At 45.5% G+C, this 12,066-nt stretch overlaps 2 long non-coding RNA genes across 2 annotated transcripts in view; both read left to right on the top strand.

Annotated features, from left to right (window-relative positions):
• The first annotated feature begins 6 nt into the window (after window positions 1-6).
• Window positions 7-915, top strand: LOC115276980. Its single transcript, XR_003902145.1, has 2 exons — window positions 7-267; window positions 630-915. It is a non-coding gene; the product is annotated as an uncharacterized LOC115276980 (long non-coding RNA).
• Window positions 916-2,319: 1,404 nt separating this feature from the next.
• Window positions 2,320-12,066, top strand: part of LOC115276763 — a 29,916-nt gene continuing 20,169 nt past the window's right edge. Inside the window, exon 1 of the long non-coding RNA XR_003902080.1 lies at window positions 2,320-2,382. This is a non-coding gene — a long non-coding RNA (uncharacterized LOC115276763). The remainder of the gene's footprint in view (window positions 2,383-12,066) is intronic.

Raw genomic sequence — 12,066 nt, 5'->3', positions numbered from 1 at the left:
CGCGACCGGGGCAGTCCGTGTCGCCGTGGTCTGCTCCCCGACTTCGAAGCTCGTGGCTTAGGAGTCGTTACAGCGCCCCCACCCCCGCTCCGGTCCGCGCTCGCCGAGCAGTCTGCGAGCTAGAGAAGAGCGCGATTATCCGTGTGACTCATCCAGCCCTCCGTCCCTTCCCTGCGCGCGCAGCAGCTGGGCGCGGGTCCCGGAGCGCCAGTGCGGGCTCTTGGCCTGCCCTCGCGGGGTTCTTCGCGGGCTCTCCTGCCTGGTGGGGTAGGGATGGGGGTGGGAGGTGAGGGGAGGTGGGTACCCAGAACTATGGCGGGCCTGGGAGCCTGAGAAGGCCAGAGGGGTGTTCCTCGCCTGGAAAGGGCGGAAAAGAGGCCGCAGCGGGAAACGAGAGATACGGTTTTGATATTTCAGGGAGTAAGGAAGGGAGTGAAAGGGCTCAAGACTTTGTGGGGAGGAGGAGGGCAGAGGGCCAGTGAAGCGGGGAGACAGCTTTTAACCAGAGAATCTCAAAGCACTTTACAAGCCACACACCCTCCTTTCCACTTTATGGATGAGCAAACTGAGTCATAAAGAGGTGAAATGGCGAGGTAAAGGTCAGACGGCAGCTCGCTCCCTTGGCTCAGGCTCCGAGCAGTCAAGCCCACCGAAATGGACTTAGCTGGGAAAGTGGACACGTGCCAGGAAGCGGAGCGGTGCGGTGGGACCCCGGTTCCCGAAAAGGGCAGCAGGAGCTCGCGGCAGCCGTTCCTGCCCACCGGGAAGAGAAGAGGAAACGGCGATCGTTATTTCAGCCTTATAACTTTGCCTTCCCACCCCCACAGTCCCCTAAGTTTGTGATCAGTAATTTTCCAGCCGGGAAATGTTTTCGCCCTCATCTCTGCAAACAGTGGCGTGGTTTTTTTTGTTTTGTTTTGTTTTGTTTTGTTTTGTTTTTTTTAAACCAAACGTGAGTGTGGTGCTCGGTATCGCCTGCGAAACGTAAGCTTGCGAGGTGTTTGGTTTGGATTAAGGCGCGCGGAGCCGGGCTCCACCCGCCCTCTCCACGGAGCCACCTCGCCAGTCAACGCTGTGGATCCCGTGAAAGACAAGGGGTGGAGGAGGGCTGGACAAAGGGTCGAAGCCCCAGACCAGGGAAAAGTGTGTGCTCACCCTCACCGAGCTCAATCTAGTTGCCTCATATTTTAAGTCGTTGTCACCTGTTTGAGTTCTGCGATGCTGGTACCTATTAGGTTTCCTCAGCGTATTTGTTATCCCTGATTTTTCCACTTATTGCCGACCACAGAAGCATTCTTGGAATGCATCTCATCGCGAATGAATCCACTCCGCCCTGTCTGCCAAGGACAGGAATCCCTTTAGGTCCAGCGGGGTGGACGCATTTGAAGATGACTTCCATCCTTTGACCAACTCCTGCAACTGGGGAGAAGGGCATGCTTTGGCAGGGAAATCCCGACCCTCCGGTGGGTTGGAAGAGTTCGACCTCACCCCATAGGAGCAAGCCAGTTACTTTAACTCTGAAAATACTGCCCTTTTCAAACGGAGGGACCAAGAAAGGAAGACACCTGCTACCTCTCCCCTCCCTCCTTACATTGTGATGGCAAAAACTTCTTGGAATGCTAGAACTCCAGGATTGAATGGAAAAGTGACTCACTTTCCTATCAAGGCCTCGGTTTCTAAACCCCAGTGAATCTGGATGAGCCTTTGATTGGCAGCCATTAACCCTAGGCATGTAAATCAAGGACTTGGGATTTCTAAATTGGGTAGCCAGTGCAGCAAGTTTTTTCTGCTTTGCTCTTATTTACCTAAGGCAGTAACTTTTCCCCTTCAACAAGAGTGACTACCATAATGAAAAAACAGTATTACACAAGTGAATTGGAAATATACTATTACTATGTCATATAATCGAGACAGAATTCTGAAACTCAGTTAAAAAGATGAACTTGTGGCACCTGGGTGGCTCAGTTGGTTGTGTCCAACTTCATCTCAGGGCATGATCTCCTGGTTTGTGAGTTCAAGCCCCATGCTGGGCTTTGTGCTGAGAGCTCAGAGCCTAGAGTCTGCTTTGGATTCTGTATCTCCCTCTCTCTCTTCCCCTCCCCTGCTTGCTCTCTCTCTCTCTCAAAAGTAAACAAAACAAAAAAAATTTTTTTTTAAAGATGAGCTTGTAGTTTCCAAACAGCCATCAGGAGGGGTAAAGCCAGTACCTCTCTGTGGCAGTCAACTATTGGTCATTCCTCTGATTGCATCACAAAGGGAAAGCTCTATATTTGCTGCAGATTTCTAAAAATGATAAGGAACTTCAAGTTTACAAATCATCTCCTTTCAAGACAGGTGCCTAGTGTGACAACAGGGTTATGACCCTCCCTCTTTTCAGAACTGGTAGGTCCAGAAGAGTTAAATCCCTGCCCTGTATAATTTATAAACATGAGGCTGAGTAAACCTTTGATGACTAAATTGCACTCTAAAATAATAATAATAGAAGACACCCTTTAAAGAAGAATTACATACTTACTGGTGACTTTATTTCAGCAAACTGATATTACAAGTTTTGTGGTATGGAAGTTAATTATTAATGTCCTTGGAGTTATAAAATAGATTTTTTTTTCCAGCACAAACTGCATTTGTTGGCAGAAGATGTGATGGAAACCATCCGTGTTGGGGGGCTGATGACAGGGAGCCTTGCAGGGGTGTGATAGATGAAGAGGCTCAACACGTTTCAAGTGAAGGACTCTGCACCCAGAACCGAACACCAGATCTGGGCAAATAGAATTCCCCAGGGAGACTGGCTGCACCCTGGCCCCAGGGTGTCTGCACAACTGCCACAAAACTCAGGAAAAGTTGCTTTTCCCAAAAGAGAAAGCGAGAGATGATTTTAAGTATCCAAACTGCTTTGCAATGAAATCGGTACTGATAACTGGGAAGAGAGGCTTAGAGGTTCACGAGGTCGCAAAGGTTTTCTTAGCTTCCACTTTCCTCTCCTTCGAATCTCCAGCCTGCTTTTCACCTCAGGTGCATGTAGAGGTTAAGAAAGTGGGCTTTAGCCCTCAGTTTCCTGGGTTTGTGTTCTGACATGGCTGCTTTTAGCTGGGCAGGTTATCTGACCTTACTTTACCTGTTTCCTCTTTAAAATGGGGATAGTCACGGTACCTACTTGTTAAATTGATGAGGATTACAAGCGGGATTATCCAGATAAGGTATCTATCATAGGCTTTGGGATTGTGCATGATATGTCTTACCATCACCAGCATTTTCCCGGGTACCATAGGCTTCATGAAGACAGGGGCTTTTGCCTTGCGCTCTGCCATATCCCCAAGTCGTAGTGCATAGTAATGCTCTGTGTTTGTTGAATAAGTGAATAATGTACTTCAGCAGGAAGCTGGTCTTTCCTTTCAGCTCACCATTGGAGGCACATTAGTCCCGTTTTTTGTCAAGAGCTTCAATCCACTCAGAGTCTTACCCTCATTTTTACTCCCTTGTTTGATCATTCTTACCCAGCTTCCCAAGGTAGAAACCTAGATTCCCCTCAATTCTTCCCTTTTTTTTCTTGGGCCTGGGCATGTAGGCATCCACAGAACTCACCCATTTCCATTCCTAAGTGTCTCTACTACTTCTGACAGAGTTGAGCTGTCTGGGCTCAAGCTCTTCTCATTGATAGCTTTTAATTATTGCTGTGGCTTCCAAACTGTTGTCTTCCTCCTCCTCTTTCTCCCCCGCCTCCCCCATTGTCCCACTGGAATTTCCCTGCTAGATCAAATCTATTTTGCTCACAAATCACTTCATAGCCTCATATACGATGCTCTTCCTACTATGGCCCTTGAAAACTTTGCAGGATCCTCTCTAGAGACTGACCCCACCCTCCCTAACCTTAAACTGGATGTTCTCTCAAGTCTGAATTCATGATGGGGGGGGGGGGGCTGTTGGGTTGTTGTTTTCTTTTTCTTTTTTTTTTTTTTTTTTTTTACTTTTTCCATTGGCCATTTTGCTATCTGAAATATTTTTTCTCCCCTTGGGGCCCTCTACACCCTCAAACTTCAGGTCTGTTAGTCCTCCTGGTCTAGGCTATCGTCCTCTTCCCTCTGAGCTGCAATAAAGCTGTGTGGTGACTCTGCTATGGCATCTACCCAGTGGACTCTGTGATCTGGTTACTTGTTTGTGGCTTCTGTTCCGCTGCGGCATCCTTTAGGTCAAATGCCCAGTGAGTATGCATTTTAGGAAGAAGGGAGCAAAGCTGCCTTCGTAAGGTGATTCATCTGGAAGCCCCTGCTCTTTCCTATCTTGTCAACAGCCTTTCTTTCTGCTTCAGAGACCACTGGCTCAGTTCTCTGTTTTCCAATCCCTCTCTTCCCTCTACCCGCTTCTTTTCTTTCATTGAAAAGTGCTATGGGGGCGCTGGGGTGGCTCAGCCAGTCGACTCAGGTCATGATCTCACGGTTCGTGGTTTGTGCCCCACGTTGTCCAGCTCTGTGCTGACAGCTCAGAGCCTGCAGCCTGCTTCAGATTCTGTGTCTCCCTCTCTCTCTGCCCCTCCCCTACTTGTGCTCTGTCTCTCTCTGTCTCTCAAAAAATAAAACATTAAAAAAAAAAAAAGAAAAGGGCTATGGAGGAGACAGAAAATAAAGTCCTTCATAACTCTGCACTCACAAAACAGACAAACAGTGAGAGAACAGCGCTGGCCGAGGCATTGTAATGAAACAAACTAGAAAACACAAACAAAAATAACCAAAAGCCAAACCAAAACCAAATGGAGAACGAGTCACCTCTTTTCTGTAGCCAAATCCATTGCCTTTCAAAACCCAAACATTGGGTATTGAAGTTTTTAGAGCAGAAAATGAGTCACAGACATTTAAAAATCAATTCTGAGAAATTGAAAATCTTTCTCATGAACGTTTAGGTTTGATCACTCAAGTTACATTTCTAGCCCCAAATTTTAAGTGATACACCTTCTTTACGCTGTTTAAAAAGAAAAAGAAATTCTAAACTTAATGGGATCACTATCATAAAGATGTTTGAACTGCCAGCATTTTTAAAACTGTGTTTTCATCTTGTTCTGAGACTTTAAGAAGATACAAAAATAAACCCCCAAAACCCCAAACCCCTCTTTTTAGGCTCTTTCTGTTTAAGTACAGAGTAATATCTTTAAAGAGTAGGATACATAGTACTAATATTTCTCTTAACTGAAAAAATAGGATCTAACATCATTTAGCATCTTTATCTAGTATGATTGTTTTTAAGGCCACAAGGAGAATCTTCTGATACTATGTGCATAAAATTAGCATTTAAAAGTAAAAGAACTAGCAAAACAAAACAAAAGGAAAACAAGGCAAATCAGCAGGGGGAAAAATACCTATTGCTGGAATTTTCTCCTAACTTGGTCCACCAAATTTCCCTGGCATGTTAAACTCTTTCCTGGGGAGAATTAGCATTGAAAGAATTAAGATATATTTTCAGGTTCTATTTTCTTAATTTAAAAGCCTCCTTACCTCAGATTCTTCGCATAAGACAATGTTGTTTTTCTGAGGAAAACGTGGTTCCCTGGTTTAAATCAGAATGGAGGTACAAATTATGCATTATGGAAAGTGTAGGGATTTTGAGGGTTCAAAAGTGAATGCTTCACACCCTGAGAAATGCAAACAAGAAACAAACAATTCTGTGTTTAATTTTCTTCTCAGTTTGTGGGCCGGACAAGAGGATAGGTTATTTTTGCCAATTTGACATTATGTACTTTGAGCCAGGGAAATGATTTAAAAAAAATAGTAATAATAACAATGCATTTGATTACCCTGCGGTTGACTTTTTTTTTCCACAAACATTGTGTTTGTGAATCAATTTTAATTTACTGCTGGTGGGGGTAGTGCTAGGAGTATGGCCAGCGCCAATGCCAAAGGGAAAAACGAAGACCAAAATTAATTTCTGGCAGCACTAAATATCTCATTGTGCTTGATCCGTTTTTCAAAGTCTGATAAGTCGAATGTAGACACGCGCTCTCTGGTCAAGGGATGACCAGAAGCTTTTTGAAAGAGGAAACCCTAGAGTAGTTACCTAACCTTACAGGAATTCCCAGCATTTTAATAGAGATTCAAGAAGGTAATCTATTCAAACTGCATTCAGTCTATGTTGTCAGTTACTGATGAATTTTTCTGGTTGCTACATTTACCCAGCAAAGTTCTCAGAGCCAAGTGTTTATGGGAAACACGGAACTGCTGAATTTCAGTGTTCCTGTGTTTCATTCAGCAAAGGAGGTTTTCCATTAAAATAGCAACTCATGTGAGCTTCTTTAAGGACTAGAAACGATCTTTGGGTTATATGGGTGCAGATTACAGTGTCATTATCTGAGTTGAATTATCTGTGGCACCTTTCTTGCTGTAACTCAGTGAAGGAGAGCAGAATTCGCAGTGTTACTGGAGAGGAAGGAAGGGCTTGAGCTGCAAATAGTAAGTGCAGCTACTCTAGGAGAGATGGCTGGGGCTGCCGCCCAAGAACTTGGATCCCAGGCCTCTTACAGGCTCTTACTAGCTGCATGACCTTGGGCAATGTGTCACGCAGCTGCACTCTACTTTCCTTGTCTGTATAGTGGGGCTATGCGTGTACCTGCCTCACAAAGCTGTTGGGAGGATTAAGCGAGCTGTTGGTTATGAAAGCTGGCGGGACTGTTTGTGCTTCCCCTCTGGCAACAAAACCGGACACAGTTCTCCCAGTTCCATGAAATCGAAATGCGTTCTGCAGTACCCAACCTTGGGAGATGATGCAGTACCTTGGTTTGAAAACTCCGATGCGGGGGCACTGGGCTGGCTCAGACGGTGCAGCGTGCGACTCTTGACCTCAGGGTCATGAGTTTGAGCCCCTCGTTAAGCATAGAGATTATTTAAAATGAAGACTAAAATGCTCTTTCACGGTATCTTATTTCCCTCCAAATATCCCAGCAGCACCACAAATGCAACAACTAAGGACCATCCTCAGCTGAAACCTCACAAAGACGCGGTTTGAAGTAGGGCCACATATAAATTAACATGCGTTCACATCATGTCCTACAAAGGGCTTTTTTGCTCTTGTTGAATCTAGAAAGACAGTGACGGTTGACCCTTCATAAGCCAGTCAAGAGCCAAATTGGACATGGAGTTTCAAGATGAGGCTGATACAGTTGGCAAAATTCTTTTTTTTTTTTTAATGTTTATTTTTGAGAGAGAGGGCTAGCGAGCCAGAGAGAGCAGAGAGAGAAGGAGAGAAAGAATCCCAAGTAGCTCCACGTTATCAGCACGAGCCCGATGTGGGGATCAATCTCACAAACCATGACATCATGACCTGAACTGGGAGCAAGAGCCAGATGCTTAATTGACTGCGCCACCCAGGCACCCTGATGTTGGCAAAACTCCAACCTTGTTTTTCCTGGAGGAGTACTAGAAAGGTCTGCTGTCTTCTCCCTTCAGGATTCAGAGGGGTTGCCGCTCTGAATAAGTAACATCACAACTATGAGACACTGTGTCAAGTACTGCGCTGAACTCTTTATATGCAGTAAGTCGTGTCCCCTTCAGACTAAGCCCTGTGATGGTGGTGCCACAGTACCCAAATATGTAGACTTGCAGGGGTGAGGACCCAGCCTGACTTATGCTAATGTTAGAACATAATGCAGCTTGCTGGCACAGAGTCGGTGCTCAGTACATATTTGCTTAATAAGTGAACCCCAGTTTTCAGTTTTGAAAAGTGCAGTGTGGAGTGGCTCAGTGACTGGAGATGGTCAGTGCTCCTAGAACCCACACAGAGAAGGAGGCCTGTGGCGTCAGGACCCGGCATGCATCTGTCCCTCAGTCATCCTGTTTGTCCCTGTCTTCAGCTGTGTGGGGCTTCCCCGAGTCCAGAGTGTGTACTTCTCCAGAGACTGACCCCTGATCTTCTGCCCAAGTTGGAGGAAAGGCAGTTACCCAGCTGCACAAGGTTAGGGAGGAATCTTGGGCCTAAGTGCTTGGATGGACGGAAGGATGGGGGCATGGATGGATCTTCCAACTGCTGTTATTATACAGGCTTTCAAGCAATAATTCTGTTTTTATTCCCCTATGCACTTTGTTTTCTGAGTAACCTGGTATCACCACTTCTGAGGCTTCCAAGGTTCTTATACCCTGAAATCAGTCTGCTTTATTTTCCACTTTCTCTGATCTAAATTTGTGGCCATTTTACCATTTGCTTCTCAGTTCCCACCCTGGAGGGTTTTGCTTTTACAATGCTTTTGCTGTCTCTTAATGGAATTTTGGAAGGAGCATCAGAAAACATGTTTAATACACTCTCCTTAACAAAAAATCCCTTGCTCATATTATTTTACCTTTTATAGATACCTTTTTTTCTGTTTTCAAAAATTAAGTAAATAAGACAATCAATATGTGTTTCTAGTAAAAAAGAATCCACATCTTACTAATCCAGATATGATTATGAGTTTGGTGTATAAATTTTCAGAATTTTTATGTATACATAAAAATACTAAAATTTATTTTTCAAACATGGCTTGTCATTTGCACACTGCTTCATAAATTTGCTTTTATTTTCACTTACAATGTACCATGGATAGCTATTCATGGTTTTTTAAAATTTTTTATTTATTCTTGAGAGACAGAGAGAAAGAGAGAGCATGAATGGGGCAGGAGCAGAGAGAAAGGGAGACACAGAATCCGAAGCAGGCTCCAAGCTCTGAGCTGGCAGCACAGAGCCCAAAGTGAGGCTCGAACCCACAGACCATGAGATCATGACCTGAGCTGAAGTCAGACTCTTAACCAACTGAGCCACCCAGGTGCCCCTGTCCATGTTAATATATAAATGTAACTTAGACTTTTTAAACACATTATAGTTTTCCTGATATTGGTATTAATCAATCCCTTTTGATAGACATTTAGATCATCCCCACTTTTTCACTGTTACAAAATTCCTATGTGCACCCTTAGACATGCTCAGTTATTTCCTTAGGTCAATTTAGAGAAATCGTTTCGTTAGGGTAACGTCATCAGATATTATCAAGTTGTCCCCACCAGCTGTGGGTATTCCCATCTGCAAAGTATCAATACAGCTTCCCTTACATGCTGTGCACCACTGAGTGTTATCATCTTGTTCCTTTGCTACTCCTTTTAAATGCTGGTATCAATGGATTTCAGGTTTGGGGCTAGTCAGCCTCTTTTGAAAGTTGGGCCTCCTTCAGACTCTGACAGTTTGGAACTTGTACAGTGTTAGAATGTAATCGGACGCTTCCACTTTGCACATATGGAAACTGAGGTCTAGGGAGAGGAGGTGACTCGCCTACGCCACAACCCGGGACACAGGTCCTGACTCCCAGCCAAGTCCAAGTGTTCCCTGCATCAAACTGCACAGTCACAGGAGCCCCATAACCTGCCCTTCCCCGAGCCCCTCTAACTTCTGGAGTCAGAATCCTGCACCTCAGGGAGAAAGATGAGAACGAGCATTTTATGGGCACCTTCTAAGAGCCTCAGCCTGCCCCCGTACTAGGTTCTGCCCATATAATCCCATTAGGTAGCTATTCATAACTCCATTACACCAGGTGGAAATGCAAGAACTGGAGATTCAGCTAATCAAATTAGTAATCAGTGCCCAGTTTGGGGAGGGATTTAGCTGCGGGACTAGATGAGATTAGCTAGAGTGAATACTATGCAGCCTGGGAGTTGGATTTAAAGGGAGGAAGAGTGGTATCAGCAAGAAAGAACAAGGCTGCCCGGAGTGGGCATGGGAGATGTTTCCGGCGAAGACCCTCTGGTATGTCCCCCGCCCCCCAGCAAGCGCTAATTCAGGCTAAGAGTAAAAACAGGCTGTGCCAGTGACTCTCAAGGCTGTTTCAGGATCCCACGCTGCTCAGGGTTGAGCACAAGTCGAGCACAATGCTTGCTGGCTGAGCCTCTGTTCTGGAACGACTGAACTGTCCAGCATGGCCAGTGTGTAAATGTCAAGTAAACACCAAATTCAAGTGCAATCTAACTATTGTGCTAGGACTGTTTGCTTTAGATATAATAGTCAGCAGGAAGGGAGAAGGAGAGGGAGGGAGGGAAATATATGTCACTTCATAGGGCAAATCGTGAATGTGTGAGCCTTCCCTTGGCTAATCGTGAATGTGTGAGCCTTCCCTTGGCTGGCTGGAATGTCACAGAGACCAACGTCAAATAAATAAAGAGCCTGCACTCCATGTTGCAAAAATAAGCATGTCCATTTGCTTGAAAAAAATTTTTTCAGATGAGGGAACATTTTCCAGTCAATCAAACTGCAGCAAAGTCATTCTGTTGAATTTGTGACTCACAGGCTCTGTGTGTCAATAGACAGAGTAAGCCCAGCGTTATGACTTCACTGGGAGATGAAGCAGAAGTCGGGATGAGGCAGGACCGGCTTTCAAACAGGGCTCAAAACTCCGACAATAAATAGCAAAGGAAAGTCTGACCACTCGCAGCCTGGGCAATTGCATCTGTTGTTCCCTTTTCTTCATTTCTTGCTTGTCTCCTAGAAAAGGATCAGTCTGAAACATTAACCGACCTCATCCTTCCCTGGCCTCTGCGTTGATGGAGGGCAACGACTGACAGAGCGTCTCCTGTGCTTGGTGTCCTATCTCATTCTGTCCTCACAGTAGTTCTGCAGGGTGGCTGGTATTTGTGTTATTTTGTGGGTGAGAATATTGAGGCCCACAGAGCCAGGCACCTTTGGAAGCTTCTTGCCAAGGGTTCAACCACAGTTCTTTCTGGCTTCGATTTCAGACTGCACATTTTTTTTCCCGGGAAACCCCCCATTTTGCTGTTTAACTGTAAGCCAGACAGTAGCCTTGGCACTGGGGCTCCACAGATCAATAAAAAGTGGTTCCTGCCCTCAGTGAGCTCAGGGAGCAGTCAAAATGCCCTTGTCTGGGATTCAAGACCACCGGGAAGTGCTCTGTTCAGGTTGCCCGAAACCGGTAGGTATGTAAGAAAAGATAGCACCGAGAGACTCAAGGCTTGTTTTCCAAATTGGCACCATTTGCGGATGCCTCAGAGATGGCTCAGGAATGCCTGAGGGATAGAAAAACCAGGGAGAGATAAGAGACCACAGAGGAGCTAAAACATTGTACCAAAACAGCTGACCCAAAAACAAAGCCAGCATGTGGCCAGTCTGCTTTGTGCGCACACTGGCTGAGGAAGGGGGCTTGACTTTCCTGTGTAGCCACGGGGCAGGGATCGGAGCCTGGACCACGCAGCTGGAAGGCTTGGCCTCTGGTCTGGGCTTGGCTACCACACGTGGACTTGGGTCAGCCATTCACTCAGTCTGCTCATCAGCCTCTGCTGCTGTAAGAAGGAAGCAGGAAGGAGCAAGTCCCTTGTGGCTCAAAAGCATCAGGATTAACCTGGCTGGTTGGATCTATCAGCTCTTGACTTTGGATGGCCTCAGCCTCCATATTTGCGATGTTAAGAAACAAAAGAAGTGAGGAACCTGCTAGTTGTCAAGGCAGAGACATTTCTTCACTCTCCCAGCAGCTCTGCTGAAAAGTAACTTGGATCCTTTCAAACATCTGCTGTCTGACTAGGACCAAAGCAGTTCTTAGAGCGGCTTTACCTTCATTTCAATATAACACCGATTTTTTCCCTTCTTTCTCTCTGCCGTCCCAATGTTCCCCCAGGTTGGAGAAGCCGTCAACATGTAGCACGTTATTCCCTGGTTGCCCTAGTCGTTCTAAAGTTCCAGTCTTTAAAGTTTTTCTTCTGGATGGCTGGGAAAATTCTTGAAAGGACACGGTCAATACTCTTTTGCTGGAGTATACTTTTAAAAAATTTATTTTGGCGCTGTATTGTTTGTCAAGCCCTCATGGAGCCTTGTGAGGAGACTGCTCCGTTTACCATTTTGAGTTTCTCCCCTTCTAATTGGCAAGCATCATGTTTCCGCTGTAATCTGCCTGAAAAACAAACAGGAGAGTTTACATTGGTCTCTGTGCCAACCATCTGCCCACTCAGTGATCTCTACAACAATGTAAGTGCTAGAAGACCAACTGTGTGTGTGTGTATAGGGAGAAAAATTAATTCACTCCTTTACAGGGCTGATATTTAGGGAGCACCGACCATGTGT

The sequence above is a fragment of the Suricata suricatta genome, chromosome 13, assembly GCF_006229205.1.
Source record: "Suricata suricatta isolate VVHF042 chromosome 13, meerkat_22Aug2017_6uvM2_HiC, whole genome shotgun sequence".
NCBI classification, from domain to species: Eukaryota; Metazoa; Chordata; class Mammalia; order Carnivora; family Herpestidae; genus Suricata; species Suricata suricatta.
The sequence above is the reverse complement of the archived record's forward strand: the minus strand, read 5'-3'. Positions and strand labels throughout refer to the sequence as shown.